Source organism: Diabrotica virgifera, chromosome 7, assembly GCF_917563875.1.
Source record: "Diabrotica virgifera virgifera chromosome 7, PGI_DIABVI_V3a".
Classification (NCBI taxonomy): Eukaryota; Metazoa; Arthropoda; class Insecta; order Coleoptera; family Chrysomelidae; genus Diabrotica; species Diabrotica virgifera.
Window position 1 is genome coordinate 66,436,180 of NC_065449.1, and position 13,606 is coordinate 66,449,785.

Below are 13,606 nucleotides of genomic sequence, written 5' to 3' on the forward strand. Positions count from 1 at the left end.
ATCCTGGACTATAGCGCTAATTGTTAATAATTAAAAATAACAGCTTTGTAATAAAATAATGACAAAAATCTCTTCAGCACCTTAAAGAAAAGGTTTGAAACTTGATTTGGTTACTTTTTGAATTTTATAATAATAATTTTTAATCGAGTTATTAAGCCATGAACATGGCCATTTTCGCATTTTTCAAATTTTTAATCGCTATAACTCGACAACAATCAATTATAGAGAAAAATGACAAGAGCCCTTTTTTGCTCGGAATGATCCAAATTATCTAAAAACAAATTGTTCGAAATGAAAAAATTATTTTCGTGAATTTGTTTAAAAAAAAATGTTTAAACACTTTTTCGACCACGGCACCGCCCGGCACCCTGTGGATATGTTATAAGGACCTCTTGTTCAGTAAGTTTGTGCAAGAAAATCAAATTTTTAATCGAATTTAATGTAGTGAGAATTTGGTATTAGTTTTGAGAGTACTTAAACTAAATGTAAGACCAAATAATTACGATGTCGGGATAGTATCACGAGGTTTTTTCCTGATTTTCCCTCGTGATTTGCTATGGAATCACTAACGCGAGAATTTTACTGTCACCGTTGCATTTGGTTGTCTTTTTAAAGACAGATCACATGCTATAATTTTGTTTGCACACAGCCACGGAAGCCTACTTTGCAGATCTCGAAAAAAGGTATATGAAGGAGACTATGTTCAGAAATACACCGCAACTTTTCCAACATTTTCGTTTTTGTTTAGAAGGTTAAGTACTAAGTACTTATCGGACCGCCAGTATTATCTAAATAGCGAAAATCCTAACCTAAAAATATTCTCATATTCAAAACAATTTAATGTACTTACTTACTTTATTCTGCCTAATTACCTCTGAAAAGTTTTATACACGGTTTGTGCGTTCCTTTTCACAGAACTACCAGTGCAATAAATAAATACATTTCCTAAGAATAGCATAAATGCAGGAGCTTTGATACAATCTTGCATATAATAGTATTGCCAGTCGGAACTCAACGTTAAAAACTTTATGGCATGCATCACGTTATATTATATTAATATTTAATTGATTAATTTGAATGATCAAGTTATCTTTCATTTAGCACGCATTTACTTCTAATTGTCGAAGAAAAAATTGTAAACACGCTTAAAAGGTTATATTATTAAATATGTAGATAAAATGGATTGTTTGAATTGATACTGTTGACAGGGAATTTATTATTAATTAAGAATATTCATGACCATGACATAGTGGGGTTCAAATTAATCAAAACCTTTTACTCACAAATTGAGGATTCAAAATTCGTTTGATCTCTACCTAGATAAATGAACGTGTTGTGGAATGCATATTGTAGGTTCCACATACAATAAGACAGACCATACATAACATTTCAGGACCTTCTTGCGAATATTCATCGAGAGGAGTCTCTTAATGGAGAGGAGTCTCCATTAAGAGAAAACAGTACTTCTTCTTCTTCTTCTTCTTCTTCTTCTTCTTCTTCTTCTTCTTCTTCTTCTTCTTCTTCTTCTACTTCTTCTTCTTCTTCTTCTACTTCTTCTTCTTCTTCTTCTTCTTCTTCTTCTTCTTCTTCTTCTTCTTCTTCTTCTTCTTCTTATATATTAGGCCTATTGACCTGTTCTTTACCGATTTTGAGCTTGTATTCCTAGCTGTGATGTTGACTGCCAGCTATCTCGCCACCTTTTAAAGGGCCTTCCCATTGGTCTCTTGCCTGTTGGCTTTGAATCTGGCTATACGGGCTATTCTCTCGCTGTCCATTGATTCCACTCTCATGCTGATTCCACTCTCGTCTTCTCTGTCTTCCCCACCGTACTATATCTTGTATGTTACAGAGATCTCTTATTCTGTTGTTCGGTATATAGATCAAGCAGACCTTGATCTATATTAATCTTTCCAACTGCCATCCACTTTGTCTTTGAAATATTGATTTTAAGACCTCTCCGATAACTTACTCCACTGACTAGATTTACTAATGTCTGGATATCTTGTAAATTTTCTGCAAGAATACCTGTATCGACAGCGTATCTGATATTGTTGATTACTACTCCGCCTAGTCTTACTTCCTCTTGTCTGTTATCTAAAGCCTCCGTAAAGATTTCTTCAGACTACAGATTAAAAAGACTGGGTGACAAAACACAACCCTGTCATTACTCCACGTTTGATGGATAGTTTTTCAGTACTAGTGTTGCCCAAATTCAAGACCAAGACGAGACACAGAAAGTCTTGGTCTTGGTCTTGCGCCAGTACACCTGGTCTTGGTCTTTGTCTTGGTATTGCGCTCCGGGTCTTGGTCTTGGTCTTGCAGCAAGAGTCTTGCAAGTCTCGCAGTTGTCCATTAGCCTATTGAATATCTTAGAACAACGTAACAGAGAGGTATATTTTAAGCTTGAATATCACGGCCATAGTAAAGACTAGCCAAATTAATAAATATCTAGACAACTGACGCCGGGTGGGGTTTGAACCCACGATCTAAGTGATACCTGCCTATGTTCTAACTAACTAAAGTTAAAACTACCTCTTAAAACCCACAAAATTTCATTTGCATATCTCAACCGGGTTTAGAGCAATAAATAAATCGTCAGTTTGTAAGAAAAATTTCATTACCCCCTATTTGGGAAACGAAGCATTTATAAAGTAAACGTTTATGAAGCAAACTGTCATTACTTTTTTGTGCAGAATTAGGTAATAAGACAACATATTAAAAAAATCACTTAAATCGGACAACAGGTTTAGGAAATTTGAGAGATTAAAAATGACTCGTTTTTAAGGTGGTGCGTTAATTTCTTGGAGAAGTGTATATCGTTAAAATAATATTTCGGTATTTTGTTTACACGATATCCGGCATTATCTGTACTTTTGTCTCGTATCATTATCTTATGATAGTTTTAAATAAAAGCCGCGCTGTTTTGGCAAATTTTGTTTAGCCGAGTGACCTCATAGCACAGTTAGCATAAACAATACATACCTAATAGTCTTACTATAATATGTATACCGATAAGATTCCTGGTGTTTGAATTCCTAGAAAACTAGTAATGAAAAAAATTAATTACTTATATACTTATTAAGTATATTTTCTATTAGCTAAGGTCACACATTTTTAAAAAGTTTGTATACGATATTACTGTATGGGAAACAGGAATGCTATGCTATGATTAGAAGACGAGAAATCCTGGACAATTAATTTGAGAGCGAAGAAGTCAACTGTTGGGAAAGTATGTACAAAATATTTTATTTTTATATTATAATAATTACCTCTGAGTACATGTCAAATGTGTCAAGTATTTTTTTAATGGATATTATGATTCGCTATGTATGTTTATGGTATTGTTCGTAATGCGCATAAATCAAATTTTCAATTTTTTTTGTTTTTCATAGAGTATCTAAGAATATAGCCGAACTTATATACTCCCTAAAACGACCCTCAGTTCTAACTGCAAGATGCAAGAGTCTTGCAGGCTTAGTCTTGTTCTTGCTTAAGTCTTGCACATTAAGTCTTGGTCTTGGTCTTGCTAAAATTGGGCGGTCTCGGTCTTGGTCTTGCGAAAACGCAAGAACAAGACCAAGACTGCAAGACCAAGACCGATTTTGGGCAACACTATTCAGTACGACTATCTCCAACTTGGATAGAGGCTACTTTTGTAATATAACTATTTTAGCAGTCTTATATCGTAGTGGTCAAGTCCTGTTGCCCGCAGGCAATCGAAAAGGGTATTGTGTTGTACCCGGTAATGCCTTCTTGAATTCGATGAAACAAACATTAGTCGTTTTTCAAAAATAACGTTTTTCAAAAATATACATTTACGTACCCGAAACTGTTTGTAAGAGAACGCGCATACAAAATAGTGCTTCTCTAGTTCTAGACCATCTTTAAATTCAAATTGCTTATTATCCATTCTACTTTCGCACATAGGGAATACTCGGTCTTGTATAAATTGTAAAAGTATCTTAAGTGATTCATTAAACTGATTAGTCTAAAATCGCTGCATTTGGTGGACCTCCTATTCTTTGATGGTAAGAGTGACTCCAACCAATCATCTGGTATTTTTCCTTCATTGTAAATTATGTTAAAGGAAGTGGGTATGTTTTCCTCGTCCAAAATTTGAAGTAGCTCAGCAGGGATTTGATGTGGTCCAGGTGCGTTATTGTTTTTGTCTCGCTGTATTGCTATTCTGACTTCCGATTTTAGTATACTGGGAACTCTGTCTAACCTCTACAAGGAGCATTTTCTCGAGAATCATCGTCAAAAGGGTCACTGATGTATCTATTCCATACTTGGTTTGTCTGAGTTTTTAAGTAGGTAGTGAGGATTTTTCTGTTTTCTACATTCGGAGGTATATTTGAGTTTCTTGTGGAGATTGAGACTGTCATGTTTTTTTGGAGGTCTTCTATGTCTTTAAATGAATTCACGTTCTTTGGCTTGTTTAATTTTTAATCTTATGAGTTTGTTGATTTCACGGTGTTTGATAATATTTCTATTCCGTCGAACTTCCATCAGGTCTAGAATTTCTTGTATCATCCACTCATTTTTTACCAATATTTTAAGTGGGTGTTTTAAGGACTGCTTAATGCTACTGTGTTATTTAATACTCAGCCTTTGCCACTGCTAATGCCGCTGTCGGAAATATTGCCCGAAATACGATATCGACGCCAGTGAAGTGTTCACACCAGTCCTCACCAATGTCGGCAATGTCCTCATCACTAATATTCACTCCCATTCGCGCTGCCTCTCCTTTGACTTCCGTCCCAAAAACCGACATATTGGGGAGCGCCGTGCAATGGCAGTAGCATGAGCATCGGCAGTGCGAGTGAGCTGTTTACACATTCACGCTCAGAGCCTATTTTACTTCAAATCAGGCCCGAGGCACTACACAATTTTCGGGTCCATAAATATAATTTAATAATAATAATAATTTTAAATGTAATAATTGTTTAGTAGAAAGGAGAAATATATTTGCACCAGAAATTTAATTTTTTTTTAAATAAATACAATTTATCTTGAAACAATTAAACATTGTTTAATTGTTTAAACATTAATGTTTGAACATCAGTAAAAATTATGATAACAATAAAATGACAACAATAAAAAAGTTTAATTAACTTACATAACTAAAATATATACAGAAATTACTTACAACTAAAATATAATTACAATAAAACAAATACTTTTCTACAGAAAAGAACAAAAAATAAGTACTATAAATAGTAAGAAAAACAAAATAGATTAAATTAAATTTTGTTTTTATTTTTATTTCACTAAATTTATCAATTATTACATTTGTATCAATTTTTTGTATATTGTAGGTAGGTATATCATTTGTATATTGTATATTGTATTTGGTAGGTATATCATTTTCTATATTTAAAATAGCCAAAGGCGATAGACTTTGTTGATTTAAACAATTTCTTAAATACGACTTTACCCTTTTCAGTAGCTAAAAAGATCTTTCCCCGGAAGGGAAAATTGGTATAGTTAAATAAATTTTAAGCAACTTTTCTACACTTGTAAACGTCGATATGGTGTTATTTTCAATCAAAACGGTCATCATATTTTGCGTATTTTGTAAGATATTAGACGCACTGTTAAGTTCTTTAAAATATGCCACTTCTTCAAGTCCACTGTTTCACTATTGTCTGTGAACAATATGTCAAAACATCGTTTCAGAATTTTATTATAAGCACCTTTTCGTATAGATAGTTGCGCAACTAATGTATCACAAATATGTATAGGTAAAAAACTATTTATGTTAAAATTTTCATATCCTTTAAAAAAATTGGTAAAAACGGTTTGTGGTTTATGAATGTAACTCTTATTGTTATCATTTATCATTTCCGGTTCGTAAAATGAAAGAATTTTAAAATTTATTTTGTCATTGCAATAAAAAATTGTTTGGTGATCTTTCCGGGCTCCATTAAAATGCGGGTCCGAGGCAGGTGCCTCACGGGCCTAGTGGTAAAATAGGCCCTGTTCACGCTGCCCACTTCCCTGCCCAATTCCCTGTCCAACAGGACTAAGTGTAAATCCGGTATTATTAAATACAACATTAATAAACAAAAATATCCATTTACGTATCCGAAATTTTTTGTTAACGATAACAAACACCCACATTTCCTTTCAGAAACAATTTTCGTTTAAAAACATAACCTGTCATTTCTCTACTTCGTTTGTCCAAAGAAGAACACTGCCACGTGCCACAATTAACGATAGAAATGGGGATCCTCTTAAAATATTTGTTCTGCAGTTGTTTTTTCTCTCCCGCGACTCCGTGCAAATCAGGAGGTTCTGTTTACAATAAAGATTAGTGTCTAACCGTAAGGGATACTCTACATACAGGAAACGTTCAAACGTTATATTTCTTGTTAGAGATTTTAAACAAGAGGAAATTAGCAATTCTAAAAGGCGAAAGGACTGTTTATACTGACCAAGTACATTTCAACGAGAACTGAATGATAAAATGTAATTTTTGAATTATACGGGTTGGCGATTCGTCTAAATTAAAGGCAGGTAGGTAGAATAAGAGAGTATCAGATTTGTTCTGCTCTTTTCTGTAAAAGTCTTTGATTATAAAGGTTGATTTTAATTTGCAATTATGTTACTAAATACTATTTCGTCTAATAACGGAAATCGTGTGTTGCTAAATGTGTTATTATATTATATCGAAACATTATTTTAATCTTTAATTTATTATAATCTCTTTACATAGGTAATTTAATAATAATGGAAGCGACGCAAGACACAACCGAGTAATAATTGTGGCATTTTAAATTTAATTCACTGTTTTCTTTTGCTTCTCCGTCTCTCTTTTTGACCTTTTCTTCTTTGAACGTGTAAGGAAATTTTTAAATACTGTAAACACTTCTGGATAACGTTCAACTACTCATAGTTATTTAGAAAGTTATTTATTATTTTTAAATCCCGATGTATAACTTGGTTTGGCACATAATGATTCATCCTTACGGGGCATTTTAAAAACTTATAAGACCCCCTCCTTGGCTCAGGGGTAAGAGCGCCTGCCTTTATATCGAAAAAATCCGAAAGGTTGTGGGTTCGAATCTCACCAGGGTCAGAAATTTTTCATTTATTATAAATTAATAAATGAATGTATCGATACATCAGTATCAGAGTGCACCAACTCAAAATTTTTCAATATTGAGATAAGTATGAGGAAATGGTTAAAAGATGTTTATTTATCAGTTTCAAATTGCACCATTTAAAAATTTCAACACCATAAAAAAATTTTGACTTGTTAACATACAGAATCGAATATTTTGTTAACACCGTCGTAGTTTCATACCGCATCATGTGAAATAGTGCGTAATGAAACTTGATCGGTAGAACTGTTGTCAGCTACTAACTGATAATGGTGCGGTATGAAACGGTTAATACAAAATACCTGCAAAATCTGCATCTTCATTGTCATTCGTGCGAGTATTCTCTGTGTTTAAGGTGTTCGGTGTCTCTTTTGGAAGTTTATTTATATTGTGTATGATTATAAATATACTTTACGTGAAAAACAATTGAAATTTAAGTTTATAAAGTGCGCCGCAGGCAACGAAACCGCTGCAAGGTCTGTGAAAGCTGCTTGCACTGACCGTTGCAAAATAAAATGTTCAGAAAAAATTAGTGATACAGAAAGAGAAGAACTGTTAAAAAACTACTGTGGACTTGGTGATGTAAATATGCAGTGAGATTTTATAGTTAAAAGTGTAATGCCGGTTAGGCCTATTACTTAGGCCGGTTAGGCCTTATTACTTTGAGGTGAAAAATGAAAAAATTAGAGTATGTAAAGTGTTCTTTATGAACACCTTAAACATTTCAAATAGGATAATAATTACCGCAATGAAAAAAAAAACAGAGTTAGGGTTTGTACAGAATATCAATCGCAGAGGAAAAGAAAATGCTGGGCGACCAAGGGTGCTAGATGATGAAAAAGAATTCGTGAGGTGCCACATCAAATTTTTCCACTAATTGACTCTCATTATTGCAGAGCAAGGACAAACAAACAGTACCTAGACGGATCTCTAAATTTAGCTACTATGAACAGAATGTATCAAGAAAAATGTAGAGAAGAACAGAAAATTTCCGTAAAACTCCGTTACTACACCGTGATTTTTAACACGGAATTTAATATTTCCTTTTTTCAGCGAAAAAAGGACCAGTGTTGTTTCTGCAACTCATTTCAAAATTTAACAGCAGATGAAAAAGCATTACAAATTAATTATGATGCACATATTACAGAAAAAATCAGAGTCGGTTAGAGAAGGAGTTTGATATCAATAATTCAAAGGAAGATGGAAATACTGTAGTTTGTTGCTTCGATCTCCAAGCTGTATTGTCACTACCAACAGGAAATCGGAGTGATTTTTTTGTATGAGGCGGCTATCATGTTACAACTTCACTATTTTTTATATTTCCCATAAACATAGCTATATTTTTTTGTGGCACGAAGGTATCGCAAACACAGAGGTGTGAATGAAATAGGTACGTGTCTTTGGCAGTATCTAAAGAACCACGCAGCTCAATATGAGTACATAATATTTTATTCTGATAATTGCCCGGGCCAAAACAAAAACAAGTTCATTGCTAGCTTGTTTTTATATTGCTGTCAAAATCTACCAATAAAAAGCATAACCCACAAATTCTTAGTAGTTGGGCATACTCAAAATGAGGGTGATGCGATGCAAGCCCTCATAGAAAAAGAAAAAAAAAGATACCTGAAGGGAAACCCGCTCTATATTCCATCGCAACTGGTACCGATAATTAGCTTGGCTAAGAAAACTGGACGGCCGTACACTACAGAAGAAATAGCCGAAGTGTATGAAGTAAATAATTTACAAAAAATGGGGAAAAATTTTAATGTAAATGAAGCCGGAGACAAAGTAAAATGGAGTGAAATGCAAATTCTAAGATTTGAGAAAGATCAGTCATACAAAATAATGTATAAGAAATCTTATTTTGACAAAGAATATAAGGTCATAAATATTCGACAATATAGAACAAGAGTGGCTTATGAAGAATCATCTCTCATCCTCTCTAATAAACCTCCTGGTGTGCCAGAACTTAAAAAACGTGATTTATTGTCGCTCTGCTCCTCAGGTGCAATACCCAGAATTCACTGTGAGTTTTTCCAGAACTTACCAACCTCTGCCACAGCTGCCGCCCAGCTGCTGAAGAAAATGACGATTCGGATAATTTTGATTTTATTATAATTTTTCATACCATAAATTTTATTTTATAAACAAATACTTAAAATTTTTTATTTGATTTCCATACAAATACCCTATACCAAATTCACTAACTATTAAAAAAATCACGTGTTGACAGTTTCATAGCGCACCAACACAAAAAAAATCTTAATTCTTAAAAAAAAATTAAAAATTATTATCTAAAAGAACCATAAAATAAACATCTAATTCCAAAATAATGTTCTATTTGAAAAAAAAAGGACTATTTACAACAGATTAAAAATATTTGCTCTCAGAAAAAATAAGTTAAAGTTGATTTGTGAAGAACTATGTTTTTTGAGATGGTGCACTCTGATACTGATGTATCGAATGTAGTTTCTGTCCTTGTGGGATCGGTACTCACCGGAGGGACCGCAGACGTTCGGATACAATTAGCGTCTCTTTGCAAAGACAATGACGTCGACTTTGCAAAGTAACAAGAAACTTTCTCAACACACACACTACACATGGCACTAGGTACCTAACTGTTCAAAATTACCGTACCTACCATGCCAATGGCCATTAGTTGTCGAGGCATTAGCTAAAAAAAAAACTTAGTAGTTTAGTTGCCAAAATGCCATAAGATCACATGTACTTCAGAAAAGATCTAATGCAGTAACCATCCATTTATTGTTTTCAATAGTTATGGTACCACCCCCTACTTTCTCTAATATATCCATCCTTAATTTTATGTTTTATAGGCACTCCACTCATTTGAATCTCTCTGTTCATAACACTTCGCTCGACTTCTGTCCATTTATCCATCCCAATCTAACTGCTAACTAACTACAAGAGGACATGGGAAGAGGAAAATATGCTCAAAGGTTGGACAAAAGCTCTATTATGCAAGAAAGGAGATAGATTGGCATGTGAAAATTACAGAGGTGTTGCTCTGTTGGATACTTGCTACAAAATATTAGCCAGGATGCTAAGAGAGAGACTCAACAGATTTGCTGAAGATAAACTAGGTGAATATCAGGCCGGTTTTCGAGTTAATAGATTTTTTTTTATTATTTAATGGCATAGACATTAGTCATTCAGCCAGTTGCAATAAAGAATATACAATCCTATCCCTTATACAAAATTAAACAGAAACAATATAGTGATACAATAAATAATACAATACAATAATAATACAATAAAAGCAATAATGGATCTCTGACAAAGTGAGAGTTAATAGATCAGTGACAGATTTTTACACTAAAAGAAATCCAGACTATCTGTTATAAACATAAGGTATCCCTTCATGCGTTGTTCCTTGATTTTAAACAAGCCTATGATAGGATAAGAAGGACTAAAATGTATGAAGTTGAAGTACTGAGCTCCTTGAGCATACCCGCAAAATTGATTAGGTTAGTAAGAATGACTTTGAATAGCAAACGAAATCATGTAGTCTGGAGATAGTCCAGGGCGCATCTGTTTTGAGATGGACGTTGAGAGGTGACTCATATTTTTTTGCAGAAATTGCTTTGATTTAACTCATATAATAATAATTGAGTTATCCTCCCACTCAAAAAGGTCCGTAACATTGTTGAAATAATCAAAATGTCAAAAAATGAAGAAAAAATTCGATTTTGTTCTTCGTTTTTTATTTACAACTTTAAAAGCATTCATTTCCGAGAAAGTGGCACTGACGTAAAAGTTGCATAATTAAATTTCCTACAATATAGGATTGGTTAAAAATTTTAAAAATTGTCACCCTTGTTGCAAAATAGCAATAATTGCGAAAAAACCATAAATAAACAAGTATTCGCATTTTACGTTTTTCAACCATTTATGCTAATCTTAGGACATTCATATTTCACCAAGAAAAACTTGATGAAACAGTAAAACAATACTATAAATCTCATTAAGAGCGGTTCAATGGATTTTGCAAAATATATTCTGCAATCCAGATTTCGCAAAAAAAATTCATTTTTTCAAAATGTTGCAAGACATATAGAATTTTTTACATATAGAAGAATACTGTTACTTTTACCTGCAATTTACAAAATTAAAATCGGTTAACTACCACGGCGTTAGGAATTTTTTTAAATAAACATTAATTTTTGGTGCTACGCGCAGGACATCGGATACGTTTGCTCTGATTGGGCATTCCAATGACCTGTCAAAAATTTCTACCAATCTTTATCTAATATATTATTTTCTTACTCTACATTTTGTTGTATTTTAATATTTTAATTTCACAAAAATCAAACTAATTTTATTATTATTTGTGAAATATTGTTTAAACAATTGCATATGTTTAAAAATAATAAGTTTGTATTCTATAAGTTAAAATATAAGACAAAGAAAATTTTTGCTAAAAAAAGTATTATTTCAATGAGTTTTTATTTTGAAATTAACAAATCTATTTATTTGTATCGAAATTTACTAAAAATTAAAATTTATCAATCATTATCAAAGGTCATTGCAATGCCCAATCAGAGCAAACGTATCCGCTATCCTACGCGTAGCATCAAAAATTAATTTTATTTAAAAAAATTCCTGAAGCCGTTGTAGTTAACCGATTTTAACTTTGCAAATTGCAAATGAAAGGAGCAGTATTCTTCTATACGTAAAAAAAATTTCAACTTGTTATCTGCTTTATTTCTGTCCTGTCACATTTTTAAAAAATGCATATTTTTTGGGAAAGCTGGATTGCACAATTTATTTTGCAAAATCTATTAAACATATCTAAATTTACAGTATTGTTTTATTATATCATTAAGTTTTTTTGGGTAAAATATGAAGGTCCTCATTGTAGCATAAATGGTTGAAAAACAGAAAATGCGAATTTGTTTTTTTATGTTTTTTTTTCCAAATAATTGTTATTTAGCAACAAGGATGACGATTTTTAAAATTTTTAACCAATCCTGTATTATGCGAAATTTAATTACGCAACTTTTATGTCAGTACAACTTTTCTCGGAAATGAACACTTTTAAAGTAATAATCAAAAAATGAAGAAAAAAATCGAATTTTTCCTTCATTTTTTGACATTTTGATTAATTAAACAATGTTCCGGACCTTTTTGAGTGGGAGGATAACTCAAATATTATTATATCAGCTATTTTTAAGCAATTTCTGCAAAAAAATATGAGTCAGCTCTCAACATCCAAATGTACTAATATTTTTACAGATGCGCCCTGGTCTAAGAGCTTTCTCATCGGATGAATTTGGAGTGAACAGAGGTTTTAGACAAGAAGATCCGTTGTCGACGGTGCTTCTTAACTTAGTATTGGAAACAGGAATCACAAATCCATCTTCAACAATGAGCATCAATGTCTGGCCATCGCTGATGATCTTACTGTTCTAGCGGAAATAAGAAAAGAATTAAAAAACGTTATGAAAAGATTAGAAAAGGAGGCAAACTATTTTGGTCTAGAAATAAACCAGGGAAAGTCAAAGTACATGATACTCGGAAACACATAGCAAAAAGAAGAGGGACAGTTTAGTTTCATATCTAATGAAGCCAAGGAATATAGTTTCCAGAGAGTGGTCCATTTTACATATCTGGGGGTTATAGATGAGCAAGGTCTTGAGGAATGTGAACCGAATGCCATATTAGCAAAGGAAAATAAAAAGATGGGAAGCCTAATAAGCCTTTCAGACTGGGATGGGACACTGGTGTCTGACGCCGGTGTCCGCCACCGTGCAGCAAGCATTGTTTTAAATGAACGACTACAGACGAGCCACTTTTGAGTGTTTGGCTGATTTTAGTGGCCCGTGCTTTGCTGCAATTGAAAGCCGGTTGCCGGACACCGGTGTCGGACACAGCTCACAGCGTATAGTACTATGCCGCCACTTTCAAAATTAACGCTCTGTATGAGGTTATAACTGACATACCGTTAGCCAACTCTTCTGTAGACGAAGTTTTGTCAATCAGTCTTCCACATGGTGAACGGTATGCCCGTTGTAACCTCATATAGGGTTAATTTTGGTGGTGACAGCATAGTGCCATGGAATGGTATTTCTTGGAAAATACATTTCCGAACATTTGGAGGTGATTGGGTGAATGACAGCTGACATGTACCTACATTAAAAACATTGTATACCCTATTCCACGAATATAAGACTGTGTTGGATTATTTCGAAAACGAATATTTTATTGTGCAAAATATGAAGAACGAAAATAAATTGGAAATTACATTGCTGTTTATTGGAATAATTATTAGAGCCATTTACTTTCGTACTCCTTATGTTGCACACTGAAATATTCGTTGTCGCGATAATCCAAAACAGACGTATGTTGGTGGAATGAACCATAGCAGATCATATCTTAACATTTGCAGACCATAATGGATGTAACAGGTTCGAGCTAATGCACGATAACGCACAATTAGAATAGTGAATACTTACCTTGATGAGATTCTATATAGAAGATTA

General features: G+C 33.3%; 1 protein-coding gene across 2 annotated transcripts in view; it reads left to right on the plus strand.

Moving 5' to 3' along the window:
• Positions 1 to 13,606, plus strand: part of LOC114325201 (zinc finger protein rotund-like) — a 1,204,079-nt gene that overhangs the window by 85,277 nt on the left and 1,105,196 nt on the right. The window lies entirely within an intron of this gene.